Genomic DNA, 15960 nt, shown 5'->3' with positions numbered 1-15960 from the left:
GCCTGCTGCGGGGCGCCGGCAGCGCCCCCGGGCCCGCTGCCCGCAGCTCCCCTTCCCGCCGCCGGACACAGGCAGCCGGCGCAGGGCACACACGAACGCCGCCCGTTGTGGTTTTACCTTGCTTTAATGCTTGAGGATCAGCTTGCTTCCCCCGTTTTGTTGCCTTTTTTTTTTTCTTCCTCCTTCCCAGTCCTTTCAGTCCTTGGTGTTAAGGCTCATTCCTCGGCGAACATTGCTAATAACGCTGGCAGATAGCTGGCATCGACTTGCACTTAATATTCCTGCCCCATTGGATCTGCTGATAAATCTCAACTCTGACGTCAAAGTCTTCACTTATATTCATGATCCAAGTCTGTGAATCAGAGACGCTGTGATCAGAATAACAACGAGGCCGGCTCCCTGCTCCACACACACATGCACAGCCGCAGGCACGAGGGGCTGCGCGCACCCGCACCCGCAGCCCCGGGCGCGCACACCCACGCGCCCCGCGCACGCCCACGCCGCGGTTCGTTCACGCGCTCCGCCGCCGCCCGGCCGCGCCAAGGTCGGGGCCCTTCGCACCCGCGTCCTGCGGGCGCCGCTTGGGCGCCAGCCAGGCCCCGGCTGCTCGCAAAGGCGGCCCGGCAGGGCTTGTTTTTACCGCCCGTGCTGCGGGATCCGGTGATCGGCGGGGGGGGGGCGCTCGGCTGCGGTGCGGCTCGGATCCCCGCTTCTCAAGGGCAGTGGCCGCGGACAGCACCGCCGCCCCCCAGAGCCGGCAGCGACGGGTGCTCGGGGGGGGAGGGGGGGGCACTGTGCAACCAGGCTGGGGCAGACGGATCCACCCGGCGGGGGATGCATCACATCGCAGAGCCTTTACCCACGGATGTGCTTTCCTACATCGAGCGTGAAAGCTCGGATCGGGTGGACTGACACCAGTGGGGAACTGCATGCACCAGCCCAGGGGTGCCCGTGGGTCGGGGGGGGGGGGGCTTGGTCCCCTCCCTCGGTGCTCCTCAGAGCTGCAGCATCCACCCACACTCAAGGCTTCCTATTCCTACGGAGGAGCAGCAGTTGCTCCTTCCCTATTCCAGACATTTGGCAAAGAATCAACCTCGAAAGAAACAAATCCCAAAGGCACCATTATTTTTGCGGCCACAAACGGTTCAGCGATTCACGGAGGGAGCAGGATTTTTGAAGCAGGGATGCTCGGCTCACAGATCGGGGCTATTTCAGGCACAACTTCTTCCCCCTTTGCACTGGTTTCATAACAGTCCAGCTTTACYCTTTCATCCCCCCTTTCTTCTGCAGGCTGCAGCTCTGTAGTGCAGCGAGCTGGATGCGAGGGAGGATTTTCAGCGCCTGATAGGCAAAGATATTTGGGGTTATGTCAGTGGTTTTCTTTGAATCCAATTGCCCCAGTTTGGCGCATCTGGGTTCCGAATGCGGCTGCAACCCATCTGTGGGGAACCGAATCGTCATCTACCTGGAGCCGCGGGCCGCGTGACTCGCTGCTGCTGCGTGCCGAGCCCCAGCGACGCGAGCAGCATGGGAAGGGGAGGAGGAAACCCGAGCGAGAGAGCTGAATGAATTCACTCCAGCTCCCAGTAATTACGCACCGCCTGGGAAAGGGGAGGCGGATGGAGAGTTTTGATTGACTCCTATCAGCATCTCCCTCTGCCAGGAGGTCGGTCCAGCAGAACTGCTTTATTTAGCTTCGTTGGTTATTACGGCAGGGAGGGGATTTGACGGCCATGCGAGGTGCTCCTCAAGGACACAACGCAATGACGGCCCCCAGCCCAAAAAATTAATCCAGYCGGCTTCAGGCCATCCAGGCTGGCAGGGCTCTGGGGGACCCTCAGCCACGAGCAAGCACTGCCTGAGCAGAGCTGCCCCTCTTTCACCACCRTATCTGTTGGGGTTGCTGAACCGGGTAGGCAGCTGGCCTTCGGCACGCAGCCTGGCCGGTGCTGGTCCCTGGATCCCCAGGCTCCCCGGGTGCTGGCACCCCGGGTGCACGGGCCCCTCTGCCCTGCGGTCTGACTCCAGCTGCTGCCACTTAGACCTCTGATTAGGTTATTAGGGTTCCCAGTAACCTGGGTAGATGCACTTAGGCTTTGGGCTGGGAATATTCTGAGTGCAGATTTCCACAAAAGCATGTGTGTGTGTGCTCCTTGGGGGGCTGGCATTGGGATTTTGGGATGTTTATATATTACAAAAATTCTTGGTGAGCAATCAGAGATGTGGGCAGAAATATATAATCCCCTGGTGAACACAAGATGGTCCTGGTGAAGCTCTGAAACTGAGAGCATGATGGTAAAGACAGGGAATGGTTTGCTGCAATCACAGGGGAAAAACACCAAGAGTCCAATTTCATTTTAAATGGGAGCTCATCTTCCACTTCCCCGCGAAGGAGCCCTCCCGAGCTCCTTGTCCTCTGCCGGCACATCATCCCGCGCCCCATCCTCCACGCACCGGCTTTCTCTTCTCCGCTGGCTTTGCCCTCTCTCGCGCAAGGGAGCTGAGCAGTTGTAATGCCACAGCTCTCTCACTTGGGCACCCAGCAAATTCCCTTTTTGTTATATTTATATACTACCTGTCATTCCCCGACAGCTCAAAGTCTTTTGAAGACTATCAGCCTTTACAGCCAACCCAGAGCTAAAATTTGCCATCCTATCTGCCAAAGACAGAACCGGAGTCCTTCGTTACGTTTTTTTGCAGAGAGGAAACCTGCCGTGGATAGCGGAGTCCTTCAAGGGAGAGATACCCGCGCGTCAGCAGAAACCCAAAGCTGTTCCTCCTCCTCTCCCCCCCGCAGCACCGCTCCGGAGGGCCCCGGCGCCGTGCTCCCAGCACGACGCCTCGTCTGCCGCACTGACTCTGCATGCGATTGCCGATCCCGGTCCCATTACGGCACTGGGCGTTGGAGAGCGGGGTGTGAGAGACCAGAACCTCTGGCTATTCGCTGGTCAGCGCCGCTGAGCCCTGGGGCTGCCCGTAGCCAGACACACGTATTTTGCCCACCGGGCTGCAGAGGGGAAGCGCAGGTTCACACCCGAAACCCCCGCTCAGCTCCTGCAGCCTGCTGCGTCTCATCGGACTTCCCTTATTTTCCGTGCATCCGCATTCAGTGATTAGTCCCGTACTGAGGAAGCTGTTATTGATCTGCCGTCCCTGGTGGCGTGACCCTGGCCCCACAGCGGCGTACTCCTTTTACTTAGCGCGGGTTGCCTTGCCCCTCTCCCTTACGGCTGTTTTCTGATCAGCTTGAAGCCATTTTGGGCCCCCCCTAGACCTTCTCAGCTGGGAACGCAGGGCTGCCGTGTAGAGGTTGTCAGGTTCGGACAGCCGCAAAGGGGCGAGATGACATCTCTGCCTCCGAGGAGGACGTGAAAAATTGTCTTTGCCAGCTGGGAGCCAGCCGATGTGAACCGCTTTGGAGGGAGGATGAGCAATGGGGAGGAAGGACCTTATGTTTGCTGGTGAGGGGCCGAATTCCCCAGTCCGCTGCCAGAAGGCTGCCGCTTGTCCTCCTCAGACAGAGATGGAGAAGAGGATTTTGAGTGACTTTGGACTGGGGTGAAATAATTAGCGGGGGGGGGGGTATTTCTGGTGTCTTTCTGGAGCCCCACGTTCACATGCTGCTGAGACAAGCAGGAGAAACCCAGCTTTCTTCTGCAACCATGCTTTGTGGCTGCTTGCAGGCTCCAAGGAGATCCCTCTGCCCTGGTTTGCTTTCATGTCGGTGGTGGAGATGATGGCAGAGAAAGCCTGGGAAGCCACTGAAGAGGCTCCAGTAGATGTTAAGCGTGTGAACTCTTTCGCGGCCTGTGCCTGGTCTCCCTCTTGGTCGCAGGCAGTGCATGGAGAGCTGAAAACCAGCTGAGATGTTGCTGTGGCTGAACAGTGACAGCCAGGACCCTGGCCACTGTGCAGCAGCAGGTCCGTGGGGGATCCTGGCCCAGGAGCAGGACTGCTCTTCTGCCAGCGGCTGCGTCCAGCCCCTACTGCAGGCTGCAGGCTCGAATGTGCAGATCACAACCCAAGGCAAAAAGACCCGAGTGACCGTCCTCCCGGGCTGCAGCCACCTCATGCTGCTTGCCAGTTTTCCAGGCAAATCCTTGTGGTGGTGGGATGGTGAAATATTTATTCCCAAGTCRGCTGCGCTGTTTTGCCATGCCCTCCCGTACCTGCTGTCTCCCRCGTGGCGCGTGCCGCTCGTGGGGAAGGGAGCTGCTGCCACCCGCTTAGCTCTGCGCCAGCTGCTCCACAGCGGTTGGCATCTGATTTGGGAGCAGTTTCTGTCCTGAGAGTGAGGGGACCATGCGGGCGCCCTGATATCTAGTATCACTGCCCGTACCTTTCCCCCYCTCTTCTTCATGGAGGTCGCAGGAGCCAAGTGTCTCTGCAACCTGAGCCACATCACCGGGTAAAGCACCCCGTGACGCTGCAGGGTGCCCCCGGCAGCCCCCTTGGCGCTGTGGGAGGGTCGAGTGCCGCTGGGGCATCCCAGGAGCGTCGCAGTCTCCTTGACGCACTGGGGACAGCAGTGACATTATATGGCCATTTCAAAGCCAGCCACGACACCTCTAGAGCTGCCCCAAGCTCGAAAGGCGTTGCATCCGGGAGGACGTGCCATTGCTAGCAGCACTCGTATTTGTGGTGGCTGTGCATCGGCCTTTTGTAGACGTGCATTACGTTGTGAGCTCCCCAGGTATCTATAAGGACATTTTTACGGCATATTGAGTGTGCTTTATCTGTATTCAAATTACAGAATTGGTAGTGAAGAGTAAAAGTTAATCGATGCCGCCAGGGAATGCCCAACTCCATAATTACGTTTCGACAGGCCATCAATACCGTTTGAGAGCACCGCTCTGAAAGGAGAAGGCTTTTCACTTCAGTCTCTCATGTTCCTCCTTGGGCTTTGACCACCCAAGGGAAGATCAACACTAAACGCGGTCCCCTGTCCTCTTCCCGGCACCGACCCGCTTGGAGCGCTGCAGCAGAGCACGGAGGTGTGCTACGTGACGCTGCTGTTAGTGGGGAGCAGGGGTGGGCTGCAGAGTCACCAGGTCTCTCACACGGCYTTAGAGACTGTGCCTTTGGGGTAAAAGCAGTGTCTGGCAAGCTGTGCCGTCCGGTGGGCAGCAGAAAAATCTCCGAGTCAAGACCCTGGAGCTACTCCTGTAGCGTGGGGCCAGCTATTTGTCTGGAGTAACGACCCTAACAGGGAGGTAACGAACAACGGGATCGTTAGCTCCAGGCCCGGGCTGGTCTTCGCTTCTCCTGCTCCTCCAGGCCTTCGCCTCTTCTCGTGAAGGCAAAGTTCAGTGTTAACAGCTGTTTGCCCGAGGGCTGACGTTTGCCGGGCCTAACTCCTGTTGCAGAGATCAGAAGGAATAATAACCGTGCTGGCAACAACCTGCAAAAGCAGCTTTGCAAACAGCAACCAAAATGACCCCCAAATCACAGTGAACCGGACTGGGCAAGGGATGGTTTTCTTCTGCTGTGTGCTGCCCACCCAGCCCCGGGCCGTCCCTGACCGCTACTAACGCCGCGGGCTTTTCCCAGGTGCTGCCCCCTGCTCTGTGGCCGTGCCCGTGTCCCGCGCAACCACGCAGCGCGCTGCAGCAACAGCACGCCTCGGACGCCTTCGGTAAAATAAATGGAGTGCAATCCTCTATCAGTCCTTTTTTTTTGTCTAAAAGCACAGAAATTGGCTTTATCTCTTATTCTAAGGTAAAGCGTTGTTATCCCGCTGTGGCTCACAAGCTGCTGTGCCTTTCCCACACTAGCTGCCGAGTGCTGGAAATTCGTGTCCGTATTTACCCCACATTTTATGCCGGTGTCTTTTCGGAGGCGAGGGGATGCAGCCGCGTTTCGGCTGCCTCTGTTGTTCCCTATTACCCCGATGGTGCTTGAAATTACAAGGAGCAAAGCRCGGCTATAATTAGCAGCGCTGACTAATGAGGGTGGCAAACGGCAGCGCGGCGCCCGCGAGCCTTCCCCGGCGGGGCCTTCCGGGGCCGCGCGCCGCCGGCGAGCGGGCGCAGCTCCGCGTTAAACGGCTTTGCATAATCTCTGCGGGTGCAGCGCTGGAAACGAGGCCAGCTGGTCGCCGCTGCCACCCCTGGAGGACGGGGGCTGCTCGAGGCGCCGTTCCGTTTGCAAAGCGCGTTGCTTGAATGCAGCGTTTCGGCCCGCTCTAAGGGTGGAGGAAGAAATAGGGTTTAGTGGTGGGTTTTGCAGCTATAAATGACTGTTCTTATGCTAAACCCAGGCCAGCGGCGATGGAGAAGGTGGATGCAGGAAGGCAGGAGTCCGGCTTGCCAAACAGTTTGGCTTTGACAACGACTAGTTGATTTGGCTGAAAAATCTCTGTTCAGGTAGCTATCGTAGACCGAATCAAGGGCTCAGCTTCCAGAAGTGACCTCTGCTATCGCGCCTGGAACTACGGTCGCAACCATATTTTTACCTCTCAGAAGTGGAGATGGATGGCAATTTTTCTGTAGCGGTGGGGAACACAGGGTCCCAGCACGCTGGGAGTCGTGAGAGAACTTCCCTCGCGGCTGCCTGTGCCGACGGGAGATATTTCTGGGTTGCTGAGCGCGTGGACGGTGGGAGCACAGTGTCTCGCTGCACCGTTACAATTAGGGGCTGCAAAAACGCTCCCACGTTTCATTGCACCCGCGGGGACGCGTGTGCACAAAAGCGAAGCGTGACTGCTCGCAGCGCGAACGCCGGGTGCTCGCGGAGACCTTCTCGCCCCCCGTCTGCCGAGCGCAGGCTGGCTGGGGGGGACGTTCCAGGGGGCGTCCCCGGGCGCCGGGGACGGCGACGCTGCATCCTGGCAGGACCTGCCCAAGGCAACCGGCAGCCTTGCAGGGGTGGGGGCAGCTACTCGGGATGAGGTGCTGCTTGCTTCTAGTCACCAAGAAAGCTGGTTGCTCCAGCGGGTTCGCYCAGTGAGGCTGTTGCGGTTCCCCGTCCCTGGGACCAGGCTGAGAGGGGCCGCTCAGGAGTGTGTCCCAAGCGAGGGCTCCTTGGGAGCCTTTGCCGTGGGCTCAGCCTGCTTAAGGATGTGCTGCTGCATGTGTGGGGACAGGACCACAGTGGCACGTGCAGGAGGACAGGGCCTCACAGGTGCATGCATGAGGACAGGACCCCGCTGGTTCATGCATGGGGACAGGACCGTATGGCATGTTTGCAGGGACAGGACCCCGCTGGTTCATGCATGGGGACAGGACCTCGCTGGCATGTGTCTGGGGCAGGTCCCAGCAGCACGTGCACGGGGACAGGACCCCTCTGGCACATGCATGGGGCCAGGACCCCACCAGTACAGATAAGCTGAGGAGATGACAAACCACCACGATTTTCCCGTGCCGCTGAAGCCACAGTGACAGCAGAGCCACCCAGATGTGACCTCTACCAGGAGGTCAGAAGCAGCCCTATAATTTGAAGGCCAGCTTTGACTTTTCCTCCGGATTTCTGCTGGAAGCAGGTCAAACCAAGGGGAGGCTTTTTCCTCGTCCATTCAGTGGAATCGTTCCCGTCCAAAAAATTTTGCTCCACGTTATTAAGCTCCGCTGTTTTGCTGATCCAAAGAAACACTTTTTGCAACACCTTAGTCTGCTTACGCAGTAATACCACATGTGAGCACAGCTCTCGGGAGCTGAGGTTGCGCGCGAGTGTTTTCCCTCCTGAAAGAGACGCCTTTGGTGCTGGTTTTCCCTCCTCCTCTCGCGCTCTGTTCGCTGCTCTCGCTGGCCACCTCGGCTGCGCCCCGGAGCGACCGCGTTTCCCCAGCGCCGTGATTCACCAAGCTGTAGAAGGCTCCRGGATCTTGCAGGGTGAAAGGCGAACGGAGTGAATTAGTGTAATAAATAATAATTAACAACAATTTAATCAGCCTTCTAGCAGCGAGGAAGGCTTTCTGTGGGTTTTCTTTCTGAGGGGGAAAAATAAGCTTTGAGAAAGATTCGTAATGAAAAGACTGGAGCCGTTTTGCAAATCGGCGCAGGACGGTGCTTTCCTCCGTGACGTTTCCGCTGCCAGCCAGGGCCACCCGCTGTCACCAACACGAGCTCTCCAAAGCCCGGCCTGGAGCCAGCGGTCCTGGAGGAGACGGAGCGCGGCCGCGGCGAGCGTCTACCCCCGTCGCCGTCCCCGCGCGCAGGCGGCCGCAGGGAGGGACGAGCGAGCGAGCGGCGCAGACCGGAGAAGCGCGCTGGGGAAAGCCACCGTCCGCTCTGGCGGTGGGAGGTTTTGGGTGCTGCTCGCGGGCGACGGCCACCCAAATTTCCCAGGCGGGCCAGGTCCCAAGAGACTACGGCGGGGTCCCCAGGGGGAAAAGCGGGGCGCTGCAGCCCGCAGTCTGCATGCAACTCCGGCGGCACCGGGAGCTGCTGAAGAGCCTGGCCGGGGCGCAGCCGGCTGCACTGCTGCTCCCGCCGCCGTTGCAACGCTCTCGTCGCGCTGAGCGGAGCGGCCGGGCCGGGAGTTCTTGGCTCGCCGCGCCAGAGCGGCCGCCGGTGACAGCCGGCAGGTTTCCAAAAAGCCGGGCCCCGGGGCACCCGCCAGCCCAGCGGGGCTCCCAGCGACGGAGGAAGGAGTGTTTCAGCACGGCGGTAACGCATCCCGTACGCCCCCGTTGGCTCGTCCCGGTTGGGAAGGAAGCCAGCGGCTGGGAGCGGCTCCGGCGTGGGATCCCCGACCCGGGACGTGTCCGGAGCCTTGCAAGCAGGCAGGGCTTTCGCCGCGGGACCCCCCCRCGCCGGGCGACGTCGGGGGCCTCTGCCGCGGAGCCTCCTGCTCTGGGGGTCGCCGCGCGGGCGGCGTTTTCGGGCAGCTTTTTCGGAGGACCGTGAGCACAAGGGTAAACTTGCAAATGCCTCCACTCCCGGCAAACGAGGCTCGGGAGCGTTTGCGCAGCCTCGCGCTTTCCCGGCTCGGCCGGGCATCCCTGTGGCTTTCTAGGCACGGAGATAGGGCAGCAGCCCCTAAAAAAAAAATCCACCTCCAGGGCGAATATTTCCGTCTTTACCTGCTCTGAAAGGTGCCTCCAGATGAGCCACAGTCTAAGATCCAGCCTGGGTGTTATCCCGGGAATGAGCTCTATCCAAAGCAATCAGCTCTTCCTGAGCTTTCCTTTTCCCTGGGGAACCGCGAGGCATTTTGCCTCGGAGCCGCGACGTGCCTCTTGCCGAAGCGACGCCGAAGGCCGCTCGGGAAGCCTGGAGCGGGAAACCACGGCCCTCGTGGGGGCCTCTGTGGCTGAACTCGCGGCAGAGCCGCGCGGAGGGAGAACGACGGCAAAGCGGCGCCGGCGAGACGCCCTCCGAACACCGGCGAGCCGCCGCAAGCGGGCCGGGACCTGCCGGCTGGCGCTTCRGGAGCGGAAGGGCGGTTTTCCCGCGGCTGCCCCGTCCCGTTCAGCGCGAGCGCCCTTCTCTCCCGAGAGGCCRGCTCGCGGTCGGAGACACAAGTCGGGATCGTCTCCCGACACCGGCGCGGTTGCGTTTGGTGACTCACTTGCTCAACAGGACCAGAGCGCTGGTTGCTATAGCGATTCCTCCCGCGGCGATGGAGGGAGAATACCTTAATTATCCTAATGGCTCTTCGGGATGGAGGAAACACAGTGGCAAAGGATCGGAGCCCCGATGAGCCGCCAGCCGAGCTCCYCTTGCCTCTGACTTTCGCCCAGTTTGCTGTCCAAGCGCCTGGGACCAGCCACCAGGGCTGCAGCCGGACGCGCGGGGCAGGTCTCGGAGCATTCCTGATTTTTCGGGGCATTCCCCGATGTCTGTGGGGCCTCCTCGCCTGGGAGAGCCCAGCACCACAGCTGGGAGGACTCCCGCGCAGCAGCAGGGAGCGGTGCACGCTCGCTCCCGCGCCGCCTTTTCCGGGCTTTCTCCCCGCTGCTGTTCCCGCTCCCAGGAGYGGCGGCTCTCGCTCGCAGCCGCTCTGTTTGTTTGCAAACGCCTTTCGCACGGTGCCAGCGTGTGCCGAGCTGCAGCACGACTCACGCGCGCGGTTCAGCATCCCGGGAATCACACGGTGGTGGTGGCGCAATACGGCGGGCAACGCCTCGGAAAGCAGATCCAGGTGCCACCATCCTCTCCTTTGGCATTTGGGGACACGCTCTGAACTTGTCCCACCGCTCCCTGCCCGCCTTGCCCGGCACGGCAGCCCTCTCCTCCCGGCACGGCGGCCCTCTCCTCCCGGCACGGAGCGTTACTGCTCGGCTCGCCCCGGAGGTGGGATTTGCATTGCCGCCGTGGGAGCAGGGTCCCCGCAGCCAAGCTGGCTCCGGAGCTGCCCTTGCTCTCCGGGGCTCAGTCCGGAGCCGGCAGTGAGTCCCCAGCCGCAGGAGTCACCCCATTTGCCCCAAAGCACCCCAAAACCGGGAGAGCCATGGCCGTCGGAAACCCGGGACGGAGCGGCCGGGCTGTATTTAAGCTGCGGGCACTTGAAGCAGGGAGATACCTGCCGGCGGGTGGAAGCGGGTGGGTAAAGACRACGGCCTGGAGCATCTCGGCTATTTCTACAGCCTCTTCCCAAGCAGCTTCCCCAAAGCRCAGCGGTTCCAGGGCAAACCGCGGCACAGGCACCAGGCCAGGCTCCCCGGCCGATCCTCCGCACCAGGCGGGCGGCGGGGCCGGAGGAGCCGGGCGGCAAAGCCGGGCGATCGGCCCCGCTCGGGCGTCACCGTTGCGCTCGCCCGCCTGCCGCCTCGGGCCCCGCGGTGGGCGACTCGGTCCTAGGCCTTCCGCCGGCGGCTGCTTTTCGGCACGCTTTAGAGGCAAAGAGCCTCCTTAAGCAGCCGAGCGCAGGAGGCGGCCGCCGGGCGCTCCGCGGAGGCGGAAGYGGGAAGCGAGGCGCTCGGCGCAGCTGGCGCTCCAGCTTTGAAGGTCAGCGCCGAGCAGCAGCCGGCTGGCGAGCGGCGCCAGGCACCGCAGGCGAGCGCGCCGCAGGCTGGTTTTAGCCGGGCAGCTTTTTAAGAAAACAAAAGCCAACCCAGGAGAGACACCCGGGCGCCGACGCGGTGGGGCAAGCGGAAGGGGCATCGCCGCGCCGCCCCTTGCGCATCTCCCATGCCGCCGCGCCGGGACGTCGCCCGGCGTTGTCCCCCGGGCAGCGAGGGACGGCAGGTTCGCAGAGCCCGGCTGCTCCACACGGGMGAGCCCGGAGCCCTTACTTGACTGCCCCAAACGTGGGGTGCAGCCGGCCACCCCCTTGCAGAGCGGTGCCGTCACAGCGAGCTTTGCCGGAATATAAGGGATTTCAGCCCAAGGCGCAGGCTGCTTCGGCCCGTCGGTCTCTCCTCGGCTGGAGCCGGGAGGGCAGATGCTCCGAGCAGGGATGGAGCYGCGGCTCGACGCGAAGTTCACGTGATGGATCCCTCCCGGCGTTATTAGCTGGCTCCATCGCGGCTTCACAGCGGCGGGCGGCGGTGGCCCACGGCCAAACCGGTAACATTGACGCCAAAACCAACGCGCCCTTTATTTTCGGAAGAGGCGATCGGGCCATCGAGCACAACGGTCGATGCGGCAATGGCTGAGCTGGAAAGCGGCAATTTTGGCAAAAGTCAAACGGCTCCCGCCRCCTCCCTCCCCAAACCACGCCGGCGCCGGCGGCAAACCCAAGGGCTGGGTTAAACCCGCAGCGAGCCAAGGCTGGCGTTGATTAAAGCTTAAGCGGCGAGGAGGGCGAGGGGAGAGGGCTGGCGAGCCGGGAGACCTGCCACGCGGCCGGGGCTCTCCGGCGATGTTGCGGCATCGGAAATCCCAGCTTTTTCCGCCTCGGAGCGGAGCCGGGCTGCCTTGCAGCCAGCTTCACCAGCCCTTGGCGTGATTTTTTTCTGTGCCGAGATATAATTAGTTACGGTTCTTTGGGAGCTGTCACTCACCATCACGCTCGGGTTTCTTTTCTTAGGAATATGACTAACTCGCAAGCGATGAAACGCGCGCGCGGAAGAGCGGGGAAGAGCAAATTATCTTTTTTCCCCGCGACGAGAGGAACTTTTGGAGCCGCCTCGTCCTCCGCCGGGCGCAGTAAGCCTGGGCTCGGGTGTCACRGAGCAATAAGCTCCGGCTCGTCCCCGCGGTGGCACGGACGATGCTACCGTCCGCAATCCCCCTGCCAGCAGGGCCCATTGAACGCAGCAGCTTTCTTCAGCCTCCTCCCCTTGCCAGCTTTTCCTCGGAAGCAGGACACGGCTCCTTCGGGGAGGTTTCTGTTTCATGGGAAGATATTCTGCGTTTGAAAATAACCCAGAGGCAGTGGCATTTCCAAATCTCAGGGAAATTCTTCCATCCCATTGGTATTTAACCTGATGGAAACGCTTCACTCAAGCTGCTGAGGAACAGTTAGGAGAAAGCCTGTTTTCCCAAATTGAACTAACTGACCCCCCCCCCCTTCCTCTTGGGGGACTAAAAGGAACTTTTTGCCAAAACAAAACTTGACCTTTCTGAAATTTCTAAAGCACGAGAAATCGCAAGGCACAAAAAAATTCCAAATTAGATTAATATCCAGTCTTGTACCATCCATGAGAAACCAGGAAAGCAAGAGTGAAATCTCCGTTCATCTCCTTCACCGCACCGTAGGGATAACTTAAGCAATAGACTTGTATTTTGGTTATTCCACACATCCTTTAATTTAGGAGGTGCCACCACCCGCCCTCGGCACAGCGGCCCGCAGCTGTTTCGGGGCCTCCCCACGTGCCACTGACAGGCTCAGTCTTTGGCAAGACCCCGGCGTTTCTAGACTGGCTTCTGCAGCAGATGCCGGCCTGGCCCGGCTCTTTTCTTCTGCAGCGATTCCAAAGAAGTTTAAAGAAATCAACTGGATTTTTTCCAGACTTATGCCCTTTTGCTTAGAGAAATATTGCAACTCAAAATCTGAAAATGAACAGTTAAAAAAAAGGGGGGGGGTTGGAAAGCGTTGCCAAGAATAACACTTTTCGGCACACCACCGCCGCCACGTCCTCTCCCTCGGGTAATTCGCTCTGCCCTTACTGGGGAGGTGATGAGGGTTTGCTGGCACGAGGGTGGAAGGAGAGGGCCCCGGAGAAGTTTGCTTCTGGCAATGGGGCATTTTAACCAGACCTGTCCAGGTAACGGGAAAGGGGGACCCACAGACACGGCTTGCAGTTGTAATTTGATGGTGCCCCAACTTCTCCCTACAACCAAACACCCCCCCACCTTTTCCTTGTCGGCCGGCGCAGAGCCAAGGGCCGTCAGCAACGGAGACGTGCTGCTGAGACAAGAGCCACGGCTTTCCAGCTGCGGCAGCAAGTCACCGCGACCTGCCCAAACGCTGCTGCAAGCCGGACTTTGTCCAACTCTTAGGGCAAAGCACATTGCAAATTGCCCATGGCTTAGAGAAAAAGGAACAGTCCTTCTAGCACTCATCTGACACAGGCTGTAGGAGATGCAACGGAGGCAAGACAAGGTGGTCTCAAGAAGTTTCCCTGGGAAATCCAAGCCTCAGGGGTCGAGCTGCTTTGCAAGCGATCCCGGGTGTGTTCTCCCCTCCTTTGGGGCGTCCCTTCATTTCTGTGCGGCTTAGGGAAGTTCAAGCAAAACGCAGATCCTAACCGTACAGTCCCTATTTTCTGCTTTACAGGGTTGCTGACTCATTGCCTTATTGCAGCGTATGTAGGCTACTTCTCACGAAAGGAAACAAATGCACGAATAGAGCGCTAATTAGGCCACTTAATTACAGTGGAAGTTGTTCAACTCCTACTGAAAACTGCCTGCTATTTTCTTTTGTGTCTACATCCACGGGTAGCGAGAAGAAATGGCTCCAGCTACATTTGACTTTGCTTCCATCCAGGGCCACGATCTTGTCTTCAGAAGCTGTGCTGAGATTTGCTCTAGCTGGCGGGGTGAAGCTCCAGTTATCTCGCCCCTTCTAAGTCCAGGCCTTACGAAAAYGACTCTTTCCATCTCTTTTCCTTTTGGATACTCCCTTCCCCTCATTACTCCCAAATCTTTCACAAATCCTTCTTGCCTTGACCCATCAGGTTCAACTCTTCCTCTTGGGGCTTCTAAGTTACCCTTTATTTCAGGGCCTCTCTGCTGCCCTCCCCATCCAAGCTGATATTGGTCCATGCACCAACATGAGTCCACTCCCCATCACTTCATACCGATCTCAGAGACCATCTACTCCTATGCCTGTCACCTTCACACTTCACATATCCACCTCCCCAAACAGCATCGATCCCAGCATGGCACCACAGACAGCCCACAAGGTGCCCTCACAAAGAAACCAGCTGCCCAGCCACAGCTGCTCTGAGAGGGGTTAGCTGGGCCAAATGAGGTGTCCAAAAGCCCCCCCAAAGCTATTTACACCTAAAGCCTTTGGGGAGTCATTCTGTAGCTTCCCTTCAGGAGGCCAACTGCTGTTCCAAGAAGGCTTCACAGCCCGAGTCTACAGAGCCTCTGTTGGCATTGATTAACTCACCAAACTCTTCATTTTGGCCCAGAAYTGCTATGTTGCACATCGAAGCAGTGCTGCACCATCATGATCTCCCTCCTTGGTGTCCCCCAGCCACTGACTGCTTATTCTGTTCAGAGGTAACTAACCCCTTAGCATCTGAATGGCATTCAGCAGATTTGCTGCTCCCTCCATCACCCATTTCCTTATGGGGACCACCTCAGGGAAAAGGACTGTCCACCCCCCAGCTACACTGCTCCACCCCACCAGGCCCAGCTGATCTTGTTATACTTTCTTTTCAGGGAAATTGGAAAGTTCTGCTTTGCAGGAGGTAACCACCTCTCCCACAACAACAGCCTAAAACCAACCCAAACGGAGATTTTTTTTCATGGTATGCAGCTTTTAGCAGTTCCTGGACAAAGCTCTAGAAGACGGTACTGTTCCTGAAAAAGATGAAGCGGGGAGGAAAAAAGCCTGAGGCATTGTTGAACTGCTGATAACCCCTGCAGTTATTTGCATTAAGGAGCTTTTAAAACAACTGACAACCGCTACACATGCTCGTTATTAGCAGCTCAAATAACATGGTGCCACTATGCAATTAGTCTTTCCCTTTCAGGGCTTTATCCATCATGCCAGGTGCAGTGCAGAAATGTGGCACACAGCTGTAACAGGTTCATACAAACAACAGCCTCATCAATGCTGCAAGAGCTCAGGCTAGAAACTGAGGACTACCCAAGGACCTACAGTATCTTGCAGTCCCTGCCACCAGGTCTTTGCTGCTCTGGAGCCTGCTGGCCTAGCACCTGGTCAGGATCAATGTCCTGTGTGGTATGGATGTACTTAGTGGAAGACACGGGACTAAGAGCCACTGTCACCTCTAGGTGTTCATACAATACTGCTTCTCACTTGGTTGTTGCTTGGGGCTGGAGGAGGAAGTGTAACACAAACCTGAGCTGAAGACAGACAGCTCTGCGCAGACAGATGCCAGCTTGAAGGAGCTGAACGGTCAGCATCTGAAAACATCTAGCGCTGTTACAACTTYGTTCCACGTTTGTACGTACAGCTGCTGGCCCAGTGAGATCCTCATGCATAACCAGGGCTGTTTGGCTCTGCTTTCATACAAAACAAGCTTCCTAGATGTCATCAGCCTAGAACGCATCCCCTCAAAACTCATTCTAACCCAAAGACAAGTGAGCTAAAATAAACAGCCAGATGGTATAGAAGGTCAAACCATTCTCCTTGACAAAGTGCTCAGTCTTAAGAAAAAAAATGCAAGAGGACCCCTGCATTATCCCACCCATCCTGGTTCCTTTTTAACCTTATGTATTCTGAACTACCTCTTACAGACATCCAACCCCGCTCTGCTGCTGCTTTGGGGAACCAAACAAAGCAGGCTGGCTGGGTAGGTGGAAACAAATTCTGTAGATAGGGCTGATTTCACGGGACGGGGAGGGAAGCAGACAGAAGTAGCCCCAAGGTTAATTAGTGCAACAACAGCAAATGCTAGCAGGACTTTACATGTTGAGAATTAATTGTGTTTCA

This window comes from Apteryx rowi, unplaced genomic scaffold, assembly GCF_003343035.1.
Source record: "Apteryx rowi isolate R43461 unplaced genomic scaffold, aptRow1 scaffold_69, whole genome shotgun sequence".
Taxonomy (NCBI): Eukaryota; Metazoa; Chordata; class Aves; order Apterygiformes; family Apterygidae; genus Apteryx; species Apteryx rowi.
Note: the sequence above shows the minus strand (reverse complement) of the source record.